The 15013-nt window shown below is 31.4% G+C and overlaps 2 long non-coding RNA genes across 2 annotated transcripts; both read right to left on the bottom strand.

The window, feature by feature from the left end:
• Positions 1-4931: 4931 nt before the first annotated feature.
• LOC134693941 (uncharacterized) lies at positions 4932-6619 on the bottom strand. The gene is made up of 3 exons (XR_010102526.1): positions 6522-6619; positions 6286-6332; positions 4932-5179 (listed from the first exon to the last, which is right to left on the bottom strand). It is a non-coding gene; the product is annotated as an uncharacterized LOC134693941 (long non-coding RNA).
• Positions 6620-12284: 5665 nt separating this feature from the next.
• On the bottom strand, positions 12285-14305 carry LOC134694681 (uncharacterized). Its single transcript, XR_010102583.1, has 3 exons — positions 14188-14305; positions 13122-13403; positions 12285-12542 (listed from the first exon to the last, which is right to left on the bottom strand). It is a non-coding gene; the product is annotated as an uncharacterized LOC134694681 (long non-coding RNA).
• Between the last annotated feature and the right edge of the window lie 708 nt (positions 14306-15013).

Genomic DNA, 15013 nt, shown 5'->3' with positions numbered 1-15013 from the left:
TTAAATATCAATTTCAAGATATTTCACGTGATATTACAATATTATCATATACTTAGACTAAATGACATATGATTTTTACCGTGTGATAAAATCATTAAATCAAAATATTTTCCATATTTTTCGAATTGGTGCTTAGCGGGCTGATATGAAAAGTTTATCACATGCTTCGATTGTTATCACATGCCTTTCCGTATCGTCATCACATGGCTATCCGGTGATACTAGGCAAATCATCAATTTGTCCCTAAGTTGAAAATGGGTTGCACATGTGCTCAACATGTTTAGTCATTTATAGACAAGAATGTGTTCATAGAACACGGATGCCCCACTGGCACTATTATTTTCTATGTTTAGTGGACCATGAGATTGGGGTCAAAACTATAATGTGGCATTAAAATTAGAAAGATCATATCATGGGGAACATGTGTAATAAGTTTCAAGTTGATTGGACTTCAACTTCTTCAAAAACTACCTTGACCAAAAACTTCAACCTAAAGCGAACGGACGCACAGACGGACGGACGTAGGTGTGGCATAACAAATAAAGTCAACGTTAAAAAACAGAAAAGAAATGTTGTTGACTAATGTGACCAACAAAAAAGCATAATAATAAAGGTTAATATATATATATACATATCTTTGTAATCTATGACATTAAATCAAACAGACAAAGAACAACCGTCATTTTACAAAGTATATGTGCTTGTGTACTCATGATCATACAGAAGTTCATAAACCAGATGCTTTGTGTGCACGACAGATTGGAGATTCATTATGTGATTTATCGTCATGACGACAAATATAACGTCTTCATGCTCAATTCTTAATCTTTTTTTTATTTGGAATATATATATTTAGGTATATGTTGAATAAAAAATGAGAATATGTGATAAAACGGTAAACATATAATTATGTGACAGCACATATCCCGCTTAAATCGATGGATTTTATTTACTCTACAAGTGAAAACTGATCTGAATGACTGCAAAATAGCCAGTATGTTGAAGTTCACAACATCAATCAATCAATTAAAACTTTAAAATCAAGTAAATACTAAACAGGCAACCTGTACAAGTATATGACGTTAATCATGTTAATGCTTGTCAAGGTAAAGGAAAGTTGCCATTGTAAAAGTAGTGTATTAATATCAAAAACTAATAAAACAAATATAAATATCACTTTCAAAATAAGACATAGTGTGTAAGAGACTAATGATATATGACTAGGTATTGTTTAGTTACTATTCCAATGACGTCAAGCCGACTTATTTTTATTTCAATACTGAACATTTAAACACATTACCTTTATAATGTGTGACTTGGATGTCTCATATGCACTCATACCACATCTTCTTATATCTTCATAATTGTTTATTATTACATTTGCTATATGTATGAAGTTTAGATGAAAATAAAAATACTTACCGTTTTTTTGCTCCGAAATAAAGTTTTGGATCATCTTATATGAGTCTCTTTCGACCTGGTCCATCTGAAGATGAATCGATTGGTTAAATTGGTTTCTGTCTTGCAGGAGAGTTGACTGTAAAAGTTTAAGTTCATTTTCACTATTATTCTGGAACTCACCAAATGTCATTGATAATGAATCTAAAACAGTTTTCACTTTCCTTTCCGATTGAAGATATATATTTTCAACAGTTTCCTGATAGGAATCATTAAGTTGTATTTTTTCCTTGTTAAATCGTACCCTCTCTTTCTGAAGTGTTGATTGCAAGAAGTCAAACACATTTCTTTTCTGAGAATCGCTGAATTTTTTCATTTTAGTCGATAACGAATCCAAAACACTTTTTAATATACTTTCCGATTGAATATATATTTGGTCAACAGTTTCCTGGAGGGAATTGTTTAATCGCGTATGATCCTGGTTAAGTGTATCCCGCATTGATTCTAAAAATGTTTCAGTTTGCTTCTTTGCATCGTCAATTTTATCAAGGTGTGATGGAACTAACTTTTCCCAAGTTTTCATTTTTTCGTCATATATTTCCAATTTGTGTTCTAATCGAACAAGTTTTTCCAATATTTTTTCTTCAAAATGATATTTGGAACATTGAAGAGATGATTCCATATTGGATCCTATTGAACTACCATAGGAATCAGCAAAACAAATACAAAAAAATATAATCATTAACACGGCCATTACTACGAATTTTTTTTTGGCCTAACATGCAGTTAACGCTTTTAGATAAACAGATGCCAACGAATTTATACGTTTTTATATCAATCAAGTTTCAGCTGTCAGAGAGTATTGAAGAACCAAATATTCCAAAATAAATTGGAAACATCACTTTTGATTTGAATTATTTTGATTTATCGGATAGCTTTAAACATGAACATTTCCATCTGAATTTTCATTTAGAGTTTGAGTAATTTTCGCACCAATTGGTTTAACTAAGCTTGAATTACAAATTTTACTTGAGATAATTTGTAAAATTAGTATAATCTTAGATATGTCTGTCTCAATTTCCGCTAAAATAATGGTTCAAATATGTTCGGTATCATATATTTTTAACCTCAGATATTTAGAATAAATATATACATAAACATGTCTATCATAGTTGCCACTAAGAACTAAGAATTATGAAATCAGTTTTAATGTCTTTGAAATTTTACTTTTTAAACCTAAGATGACATGTTAATTTCTTGCACGTGCTGTTTTGTGTAAGTGTCTCGTGCAACGTCTCCATTATTTAACATTTTAAGTAGGAATAATGAAACATTAATTTCTACGGCTGTCGACATTTCATACATTTCATACTTTAAAATGTTTCAGTACATAAGAACATAAGAATGTCTGCATTTCTTTGTTGTCTTTAAAGCATCAAAACCATTAACAAAAAAGGGAATTGATAAATCAAATTAAACTTTTATCAATGTCAATAAGAGTATGTTTTCCTTTGTTCATTTATTATGAACAGCAACAACTATATTACCATATATTCAGTTAGCATTTTTTTATGCACAGAACAATTCAAATGAAAAGAAGTTTTTTTTGCCTTTATTGCAATATGCTGAAGTTATTCTTCAATTTGTTTATACTACAGTATTGCAAATACTAAAAAGGAATATATATGTCAAAATAATCAACACAATTTGATGCTTACTAAATATAGTTCAAACTCAAATAGTGTCAATCATAGACAGGGGCCTGTCATTCTGTGGTTGTTGTTTGTTGCTGTATATCATATTTGCTTTTTTGTTTATGGTTTTGTACATTTATCATGTCGTGAAATTGTTTTGTTTTTAATTGTTTCACTTTTGTACTTTGGCCTTTTAGTGCTTACTATTCGGTATGGGTTGTATTTGTTGTTGAAGACGTTGATAATGTATATGCCATTTGGTCTATGGTTGAGAGATATCTTATAATATCACATCGTCAAATTTTTTAAAAGTATCTTGATAAAGGATACAATTTAACCGCTATACTATCTTGTTCACTTTCTAAATATGAATAAAATATCTGCAGTTCAACATTAAGAAAACAGTAATGGCTTATCAAAATATTATATGATCAGAAGCTTAACGTGTGGAGAAAAAATCCCGGAAAAATTAATTGAACTATCTTGTTTACGTTCTGAGTATGAATGAAATATCTACAGTTTAACATCATAATATGATCAGAAGCTTAACGTGTGGACAGAAAACCCGGAAAATTTAATTGAAGGTCAAAACAGCATCGACTCTTAAGATTGGTTGAAACTTTTCTTGAATACACTAGTATAATATCTAACAGTAATAATATGCAACATTAGGTCAATGTAAAAACAAATTATCTGGATAATGACGAGGTTTATAACGTTGATATTTGTTTTTACGTTGACCAATTACTATTGATTGTTTTAACTGCAGACGAAAGGTTACATTTATAGTTATGAAAATCTTAAAACAAATATAGAGCATATGTTCTATCCCTGAATGAACCCAAAATTGTAACAAAAAGTGACGTGAGGTTAACACCCTTGCACGAAATATCGCGTTGTTTCAAAAAGTGTTTGCAGGAAGTGTTCTAGATTAAGTATAATTACTGATATACATTGTATGTATGTATGGACTTGTAAATGTCTCCAAAATCTGAAGAACCCTTCAAAAGCAGTGATGATATAGTTGCATTCATATACAACCCCCATCGGGCTTAATGGAGATGTGAACCTAACGTATGACTACGACAATAATTTGTGAAGTCTTTTATTATGATGGAAGAAGGCGAAGTACTCGAAGAAAACCACGTGGCCGCTCGGTGGAAACAAACAAATCGCAGTGATATCATAAGATTGATTTCAAGGTCAAAGAAGGGGACAATTTTGACAAACCTAGGCCCCCACAGTACCCATTCTAGTTTAAACTTAGGAATGGATACCAGAGAGGCGTGTGGGAGGATGACAATCACCCGTGTAATGTACTAAAATATTCAACGCCTCGAGTCAGAATCAAACCCGGGACTTTCATCACTGTAGCCATCGGTCTTCACCAATAGACCACGAACCAACTCAATTGTTTGATTCTTCATATCTAACACGTACACACTCTTTCAAATGTCTAGTCCTTTTCTTTCAAAACAATGGGATGAAAATAGCTTGTACGTTATTGGCTAATTTTTTTTCCACAAATGATCTGGTCACTATGTATGCAGAAAAGGTAATTAGGACTGTTTGTAGTTTACAGCTCGCAAGTATTTGTCCAAAACATGAGACAAAATTTAAAGCTAGACATCATTGATGACCACAAACAACAATACAATTTATTCGATTTTAGTGACAATAATATACCCCCAAAAAAATGAAAACCTTTTACTGCTTCATTCAAATAAAAATATCAGGTTTTTTTCAACAAAACTAAATTGCAAGTTATTACATTTAATAGATAATAAACTTTCAAATGTAATTTTAAACACAGTGTTCCAATTTGTGCATTACATTTCATTTAACAAATTGCTGCAGATTTAATGTTCTCTTCTTTTGTCAACGAAATTCTTTAGACCCTGAATTTCAACAAAGTCTTCTTCTTCCTCATCACTACTCGTTCCTTTACGGGAATTGACGAGACTTGTGGCTCCTCCTGAAACAGTCACATCGGCGTATACTGTTCGGTTCTCAATACCTATGATATGCACAACATCTTGGGTCGTAGATGGAGGGAAAATAACGTCTGCATAATATAACTGTCCTGTCTGAAACACAAATGACACGTTGTACTATAAAATAATAAGATGAAAGCATGGTTTTCAGTGAGACATACTAGCTTTTGCAGATACAAAAAGTGTACGAAAATGTCAAGATCTCCACATGTTTTTGTCAATAAGAACATTAATTTGATATATTTTGTTTACGTAATGTAAATTTTAAACACTTTCAAAAACAGAGAAAACAATAACATAGGCATACAATGATCAACATTCAATCTAAACGATAAATCATACGTCTGATAATCACCCCGTGTCTTTTTTTTTTATCCCTTTTCAGCATTTGATATTGTTATGCACGGATCTTTTCGGAGGCATAGAAAACAGCAACTTATGTTCAAAATATTTTGTATCTTTATTTATTAATTGGTATGATTTGTTTACTGCAAAATGTATAGTACATGTATTTTAAGCCAGTTTTTAAAATACTTCAACCCATCAGATTTAGTTTTGATACACACATTATGCTTGCGTTACATGGCAAATGCTTGTGGCGATGGATTTTGTGCCTTTTGAGTATTGAAGCTTGCATTATTCATTCAATTTTTTAAAATTTGTAAGAATTTGGTTCCGAGCATTTCTAGCCTCCTGGATAAAGCATTATGTTTGACAAGCGCAGTGCCTGAAATAACAAAAGGTTTTACGTTGAGTAGTGTTTTTACTCTATTCAAAAATTATTAATAAGACATTGAATATGGTGCTCACCATATTTATTTTAAATTCACACCTAGTGTGTGAACATTTGTCACAATCGAGGCTAACATATTCTCAGTAATTTTGTTTTTAAATATAACTTTCTTTGCGGAAAAGGTCTTATTGATGAAGGCCATATAGTAACCTGTATTTGATTATATCAAATGTCCGTATCTTACTTTAGGGAATATGTGTTGCTCATTAATGAAGGCAGTACGGTGATCTGCATACATAGTTGATTACAACTCTGTTCGTAAGTATTTTTGGTTGTTGTATTGGCAGTCTTTTCATAACTTTACAAACGTCTTTTAACGCTTTTTATTCAGTAAAATAAAATATTAATAACAATGATTATGATAAAAACGATAAAATACAATACTTAGTATTCGAATTAATCTTACCAATTGACCCGAATTCTGTTCTCGTATATATGAGCTGCGGTTATTATCTGAAAAAAAAATAATGATTTGTGCTGTAATGCAGAACGCTTTCTCATTTTGAGTATCGTTGTTTAATTCAAATTTTTCCGGTTGCAAATTGACGAACTGTACCACCTGAAAAATTATTATTAAGCAGTGTACATTAATAGATATTCAAAAATGAATATGAACTAGTTATTTGTCTAGAATTTCCTTACCAATAATTTCAACACTAGTTTGAACTGGTGTTGGTCGAAAAGCTACCGACTGAGTTGCAGTTTGATACACAATATTTTCAACAGGCACTGGTTGCCCTAGATAAGAATGAAACATTACATCAGTTTCGGTACGGACCTATTGAAAGTTGAAATACAAAACAAAAACATAACAAAATATAGAAAAAAAAGGAGGCTGATTGTTAGGCTAAGCCCGTTTGAATTCTTCTTTGGAGCCTCATTTAAAGAGATTTCGGATTAATATTGTTTTATTTGTAACCCCTCTTTTTTTGTATTTGTGCTATACTAATATCAGAAATGCACAGATTAATAACATATACTGATTGTTAACATTGTTATCGCGGAGTTCACAATTTAGTACTTGTATGAACAAATTCATAGAAACTGTTTCTATTAATAATATAAATGAACTCATCATAGATACCAGTATTGAAATTTTATATTTTTATAATATTATGTTTGTTTTAAAGGTATACTCGACTGACGAATGAAATAGAATATAACAGTTATTCGCCGTGGTTATATGGTACATGCTCGGGTTCACATGACACACTTTTTTTCAGCTCACTCACTGTCAGGAATGTGTGTTTCTTGAATATTCTTGCTGGCATTTGGTTTAGATCAAAGTGTAAAAGAACACATAAAGACCATGCTGAGACATACTTGCTATAGAAACAAATTAAATCAAAATTAAGTTAATATATTTTGAAATAATTCATCTAGAGTAGTTATGATATATATTGGTGTCCTTTTGTTCTCAAAAAGTATTTGGATTTTTTTATTCTCTAAATATCAAAAGTTTACCTTCTATCGAGTCTGACTCTGAAATATTCTCTGATATTCTGAAAAAGTATAAATCAAAACCAACATGACGAAATGTACACCAACAATATTATTTTTCAAAAGAACGCTTTGAAAGAATTAAACAATACATAAAATGAGACAGCAGAGCAAAAGAAATCAAAAATAATATGGAAGTTAAAAAAGGATATGTATAATGTATATCATGATTCGATTATCCTTGATAAGTCTTTTGTTAAGGCGCCTAGTTGACGTGTAAAAGATCTTTGTTTCACAGAAAAGTTGCAATTAAATGCTATAGATCGAAAAAAACAAATCATGTTGACAAGGTTATCACCACTTTACCTTCTTTTTCTTTTTCTTTCCAGGAAAACTGTAATAAGAAATTAAATTGCATTTTGAATCTGCATGGACTTAAGGTCAAGGAACAGTAAATGGGCTATGTCGCTGATTTTGCTAAAAATTTGAATACAACCGTGGCTCGTTGAACTACAATTGAAAATCGAAAAAATAATACATTTATCTCTTTTATTATCTGAAAAATTGCAGATTGATTTCTTTTAATATAGGTGAATATTTGTATAGAAAGCACATAAAATCGGCGAAAAATCTTCTAAAATTTGTCTTAAAATCGCAAAATCTCTAATTCCACTCCATATATTTTACTTAAAAAACTATATATTGTTGACACATAAATTTCTGTTTTAATGATATAAAATAATCATAGGGTCACCGACTTCGTTTTTTGTCTAATAATCAATTTGTTACCTTGTTGGTAGTGAAATACGTCAAAAATCAACGTTTTACGGCCTGCAACGCGATAACGTTACGATTATTTCGACGTTTTGTTGGATTTTTCACAAAGAACGCAACTTTAAATGAAGTATACCGTAAAGACGAAGTCGGTGACCCTATCTTTATTTTGCATCATTATAAAGAAAAAATTTGTATCAACAACATATAGTTTTTTAAGAAAAATCTATGGAGTAGAATTAGAGATTTGGCGATTTTAAGACAAATTTAAGAAGGGTTTTCGCCGATTTTATGTGCTTTCTCTACAAATGTTCACCCATTTTGTAAGAGTTCAATCAGTAATATTTCAAATGATAATTGAGATAAATGCATTATTTTTTTCGATTTTCAGTTGAAGTTCATCAAGCCAAAGTTGTATGCCAAATTTTACTGAAATCTATGACATAGCCCATTTACTGTAACTTGACCTTAACCTACATCTATGGATTTTTTTTTATCAATAGTACTGACAGTGGCGTAAAACAACAATAAATCAACCAATCAATATAAATATGTATATCATAAGGTGTGTAATCGCAATTTGAAAATTAAGGCTTAAAAACTAGACGATGGCGAAAAATGTATTGTTTCGCAGGCAATATTTTGAAATACGTACTAAACTGTCAACAGCCCACCAGTAGAATATTGATCAAGTGTGAGGGTCTGGACAGAGAACATGTACATATAATAGAGGACACAAAATAGAAAAAATTGACAAAATTGACAAAAAAAGAATTAGAAAAAAGTCTCAAAAAGAAATGTATGACCCCATTCAGATGCTTTCTTCTTATTCATTTAAAAAAAATCTAATTATAAATCATATATTCTTCGATCCTTGCAATTTATTCACTTCTAAATTTTACATATAGATGAGGCAAAGTTTCTCTCACAGGGCCTAACTATTGTGTGTTTAATGTTAATTAATTATCGCCCTTTACATGCTGTAATATTTGCCACTGGACATGGACCAACCAAAAAATCAATTGATTGGGTCCACAGATGTAGTATCGGCACTGTGCTAGTAGTTGACAATAATACTGTGCAATGCGTCCGATGCGCTATACACAAAGCTATAAAATTAGATCTGAGAACAACGTTGTAAAAAGTAATCTGAGAACAAATCTGTTATTCTAATGACTGTTACCTGCTGCTCCTATAATTGGGACACACATTACCACAATTATCGACAAGATAGATATTCCAACTTTTGTTTCACCACTGTTCTTCTCTTCTAAAGATATAAAATAAATAATGTAACAATACTCTATAAAATAGTTACTGTAGGACATTTATTCAATAATATGTCGACTAGAGCAATATGGTTAATTCTAGTTATACTTTTCTTTCAGAAACTTTAATGTTTATCTTCCCATTCGCAATGACACAAACACTTAACAGTTGGATTTTGAAATATGTCTGTGCCGATATTAAACAAAATGTATTCTGCAATGAAACACATTTTTTGGACGGACGAAAAATTCGTCATATTTAAAATATATGTCAAAGTATTTTTTGTTGGTTTTATGGCGATCCGCGTATAAACAATGTTGATCTCCTTAGATATTAAATATACCTTTGAATACCTTTTATACCTTTTCAGAAAAAAGTCAAACAAATATCAGTGTTATATAGTAATGCAAGATAAAAAAAAAAAAAAAAAAAACAATTAGCCTACTACGTTATTGAAAAATGAATAATTTATTATAAATCTCTACAAAGCAGCAAAACATTAGTGTTCTTTATCTTTATTTTTCTCGCATACATATTTCATTGTGTATTTGTTTAATGCTGTTTAATTTTAAAACTCTATAAAAGTAAAAAAAGAAAGAAATATGTATGTACATGAATATGCACGGCTTTAAATGAAATTAAAACAAATTACTCCTTTTTTTAAATGAAGAACATACGCTTACCGATACCGTCTGGGACAGGTGTTATATATACTACAAAACTGCTATTGCTGTAACCATTACAAAGTGTTACTGTATAGTCCTGACGGCCACTCTTGTTAGATATGTTGAAGCGCAAAACAATTTCTATGGTTTCAACAGTTATTTCAGTTCCGTGGAAGACCATGGTACTGTTAATAGGTGTCATTTGAATGGAAGCTGCTACTTTCTTATTTTCACTTTTAACATTATAAGATTCTATCTCTGTGGTACTGTATACAATAAATGTCAAATTAAATGTTTTCCCTGGTTGACTATACTGCTTATGTTCAATTTTCTTCACAAAAACAGGTGGTCCTTTAAAAAAAGTTATTTTGTCATTTGGATAATTGCATGAAAACATACGAAATAGAAGGGACAATAGAACATGCATGTGATACAGATTTATAAGTTATCTTATCTACAGTTATCGCATCTTCGCCAGCAAAGGGTTACGATCCACTTCCCTCCTGTCCACTATCTGTACAGAGGAGGGAAGTGGATCGTAACCCTTGGTTATCAAAGATGCAGTTATCGGCCCATCTCGGGTCAAAATAAGTGCGATAATATTTATTAAAAATTCCCAGCTCTTTAACCAAACACGTAGTAGCATCTACTTGTTAAAGCAAAGACGGACCAGTAGGTTTTTGCTTGGATTATATTGACTTTTATAGCTTACTATAAAGTATGTGTTTTGCTTATTATGGAAGGTAGAACGGTCATTAATAGTTGCTTATAGCTATGCAAGTTTGTCCCTGATTAATGTTGTCTCTTTGGCAATCCTTGAACAAATTATAAAACTTTTAATGAACGGAGTGAAGGGGCTTTAAGTGTATCATTTTGAGAACGCTGCAGAAACTCCTTTAATTCTATTTTAAGATATCAAAATGAATGTTTAACTTAGTTTAGGTATGACATATCGGCTTGATACATAAACTACCATAGTATGCAAAATCAGCATTTAACATTATAGCTATAAACAGTGTATGTGTCTTTTTGTAAGTGCAATATCTGATCTATCCGTTTTGGTCGGCGCTATAAAGAATATAATGCTTTAAAGATATCTTGATTTAAACATATGCATTGATGAACACATATTACCATTTGATATAACAAAGATCTTCCCGGTCTGAAAACTATTACCGAGACTATCAGCTACTCTATTTGACACTGTACATAAATATATGCCATTGTCCTGATACCTTTCCATCTTATTTGCAATTGGCGGTAAAGTTACTTTGCCGTCAGTTGAAGTATTTAAGTATCTAATGTGTTCACCAAAGTACGAAAGGTGCTGTCATTGACCATATGAATATGTTGCAGGTACCCCGTATGCAAGACACTGTATAGTTCGTGACAAATCAGTTTCTGTAAAATTTATGTGTTGGTAAGGAATGGTTGGAGGATCTGAAAGAATGAAGTTACAAACAAACTTGTCAAAACAAGATTTACTTAATAAAAAGAATTAAAAGTAAATAAATAAGAAAAAAATCAAGTACGGTTTGGTGTATTTCTATAGCAAAAATTACTTATTTTTTTCTTCAATTCTAATGTTACGTTGTGTTGCGTTATTAGTTATCAAAAGTACCAGGATTATAATTTAGTACGCCAGACGCGCGTTTCGTCTACATAAGACTCATCAGTGACGGTCAAATCAAAATTGTTATAAAGCACACTTTTAAATTTATTTAGAGAAGCTCCCCGGAGATGCTGTCTGATACTACAATACCTTTCATAAGTAATCAGTAACCTGGATTTTAATTGGTTGGTTCCTATTTTTTTTTTTGTATTTTTTGTAAAGAATGATTATCGGTAAAATCTCACCACCGCCGCAAACCCTTTTTAACCTTTTGATTTTTGCCTTTGCCAAAACTTATATACCTTTTTTAACGTTTCACTTAAACGCTTAACAATTTTTTTTGCATCATCAAATTATTTTGTTTTGTTAACGAATGGAATATAGAATTACATTATTTTTTGAACTTTTAACCAATTAACTTTGGTGTCCGAATGTTGTATTTCAGAAGGTTGCACGTTATTTTGGGGAAATATTAGCTTTGACCAGAAAAATCATTTCCATTGCGGCTGGAGAATTTGAACCTTCACTGGACATTTTTTTCTCTGACAAAATATATTTTGAACATGATGTTTCTCTTCAAAATTGAACAAGTAAAACTGACATAACTAACAATGTCGACAACAGAAATATAAAACTTACATAAAACGGTAATAATTACTTCATCATTTACAGTTCCAACCTCGTTTTCGGCAAAACATTTGTAACTACCGCTATCCCCACGACTGGTACTTGTTATTTCATGACATAAGAAGTCTGTATCATATTTTGAAGACAGAACTCTACCTCCCATGACCCACCACATTTCTATTGTTGGCGGTCGACTATCGGAGCTGCAGCATAGTGTTACGGATTGTCCCTCAAAAACACGTTTTGATGTATAGTTCATAGACAAATACGGTTCATCTACAAAAATATATATAATATGAACTGCATTGACGAATTGATCTTCCCCACAGGGACAGATCCCCTTATTTCTAAAGGGAGTTCCAAACATATATTTTCCCATTTAAATGCTTTGAAAGTTAAAAAAAAATGGAGTGTTCAAACCCTGTGGAACCCCCTGTCCTTGATCCGCCACTACCAAATAAGATTTCTATGGATGGTTGTGTCTATGCTTTACTAAATCAAATGTTTCAAAAAATTACATATCGGTTGATTCGCAACAGCACAACATTTACAGTCATTTTGTTTAAAAGGGAAGGACGATAGCAATGGGTCATTACTCAACGAAAAACGGCGAAAAGACAAACAACAGTCTATAAATTACTATACACTGAAACTAAAAGGTTAGATTCACGAACTTCACCTTAAACCGGGAATGAACCAATCATGTGTTCCGTCATTATCAGTAGTACATTTTTTTGTTTTATAATATGCAACCCTTATGATTAACAGACATACACGTAGAATATAAAATCAAAATAAGAAATAAAATCTGGATGACAAACGTATATACATAAAATAATCTTAAGTTGAACTCACAACTGATATCAAGCGAAGCAGTGGTCTTCCATCTTATACGAACAGCCGAATTATACATGTCTCATGAAAACGTTGAACCGTGATCTTCTTTTCTTGGAATAAGGGAATATTCTAGAGAACCACGCCTTGACTCTTTTACGATCAGTGCATCTCTTTTCAGAACTGTTCTTGTATGTGCGAAAGGACACTGCACATGAAGAGACTTGTCAACTTTTCCCGGAATAATTGATGTCTTTCCCGTTATGATATTAGAACGGTATGGTGAACCTGGATGTACGCAAGCTATAAAAAGGGAAATTGAATTTCATGTGAATTTATATATTTATGAGTCTCACGGGATATTGCTGAAAAGATGTGTGAATTTTACATGAAATTCAACAACAAATGGCAATGTTCATCATTTTAATCAAAGTTGAAAATTAAGATGTTATAGGAATAACTTTATTTTAAAAATTCACGTGATTTTCATACCAGATTCATGTGTAACTCCCCTGATATTCACGTGGAAGCTCGTTTAAGTTGAAATTCATGTAATTACAATTGACAGTCTCGTTTCACGAGAAACTTCCCGGTACATGTATTAGTACTCTTTTTAGTATTGTAATTAAAAAGTTGAGAGGTTCTGTAGGGTTTCTTAGAGTCAAATAAAAAAAACATCTCGCCAAATAATCAATATCTGAGTGTCAAATAACTTAGTCTCGCACTATGCCAGGATTTTACTAAAACAATGTTTACATATATCAAGAAATGAATGTTTTACAATATATCTCCTGCGTCACAAAGGCATTTCGTATTGGCCAATTCTTTGGGTCTTGAGTGGATGGAAGAAGGGTATTTAAACCTTTGTGGGTTTTTTTATTCTATAAATAAGCCATTATTCTATATCCTTTGTTTTGCATTATCCTCATATTCTGTTTTCCATTTACTAAATTATGTTGCCTTCAATTCTTATATTCATTTTATTCTGTATTGTCTATTCTGTAAACCCCATTTAGACGATCGATATAGCCAAAGAACCGATGGAAATCAGAGAAAGAGAAAAATGTTAAAAATGTAAAATAAATACCTGTGTCATACAAAATTAATATTAGAACCTGCCAGCTATGTCGTATAATATTGTATATTTTCTTCATCCTTTGAATATAACAGTTGCAACTTCTAAACTTAAGATGATAATGAATATGACTCCGAAGCCAATGATTATGATTTAAACTCTTGACTACTTGAATCAATAATAACCACAACTTAAGTTTATATTGGTCTGTATTGAGGAAACAAATATTATTAATCTTTTTTTTTCATTATTAGTCGAAAAGAATACAAGTCCATTGACATTGAACAATTAAGTATCGAGTGCCTTAAGTAGAACAATGTGATTGAGATGTATCATCCTGATTGACTAGTATTTGTAATGCTTCCTGTTTTCTTTAATGTGTTATTCATGCTCAAATAAGGACATCACTTTTGATAACAAAAACAAATCGAAACTAAGAAGAGTTAGATTTATAAACGTTACAGCTTTGAAAACAAATATTGAAATAAAAAAAGCATTTAAGTTTAGAACATCATGAATTCTATATTCCAAAGTAACTGAAATATCCCAATCTTTCGCTCTTTTTGATTGTTGATGTTGTTTCGTATCGCTATAATGCTGTCTCACTGACCTTTGCTCAGCCTATCTTTATATTTATATGAACAATGGGCAAAATTTTTGTTTTTGTTTTTTTTTACGATGCAATTTATCGCGCAGGAAACTTAATTGAGTGTCTGTAAAATCCAAGGTGTACAACATTAAAAGTTGTATACGTCTTGAGACGCAAATCAAATTGTTTTCTGCTATTTCAGCCGTTAAAGATTGAAGTATAAATGTTTTGAATTCAGCATGTGTTTAC

The sequence above is a fragment of the Mytilus trossulus genome, chromosome 13 (assembly GCF_036588685.1).
Source record: "Mytilus trossulus isolate FHL-02 chromosome 13, PNRI_Mtr1.1.1.hap1, whole genome shotgun sequence".
NCBI classification, from domain to species: domain Eukaryota; kingdom Metazoa; phylum Mollusca; class Bivalvia; order Mytilida; family Mytilidae; genus Mytilus; species Mytilus trossulus.
The sequence above is the reverse complement of the archived record's forward strand: the minus strand, read 5'-3'. Positions and strand labels throughout refer to the sequence as shown.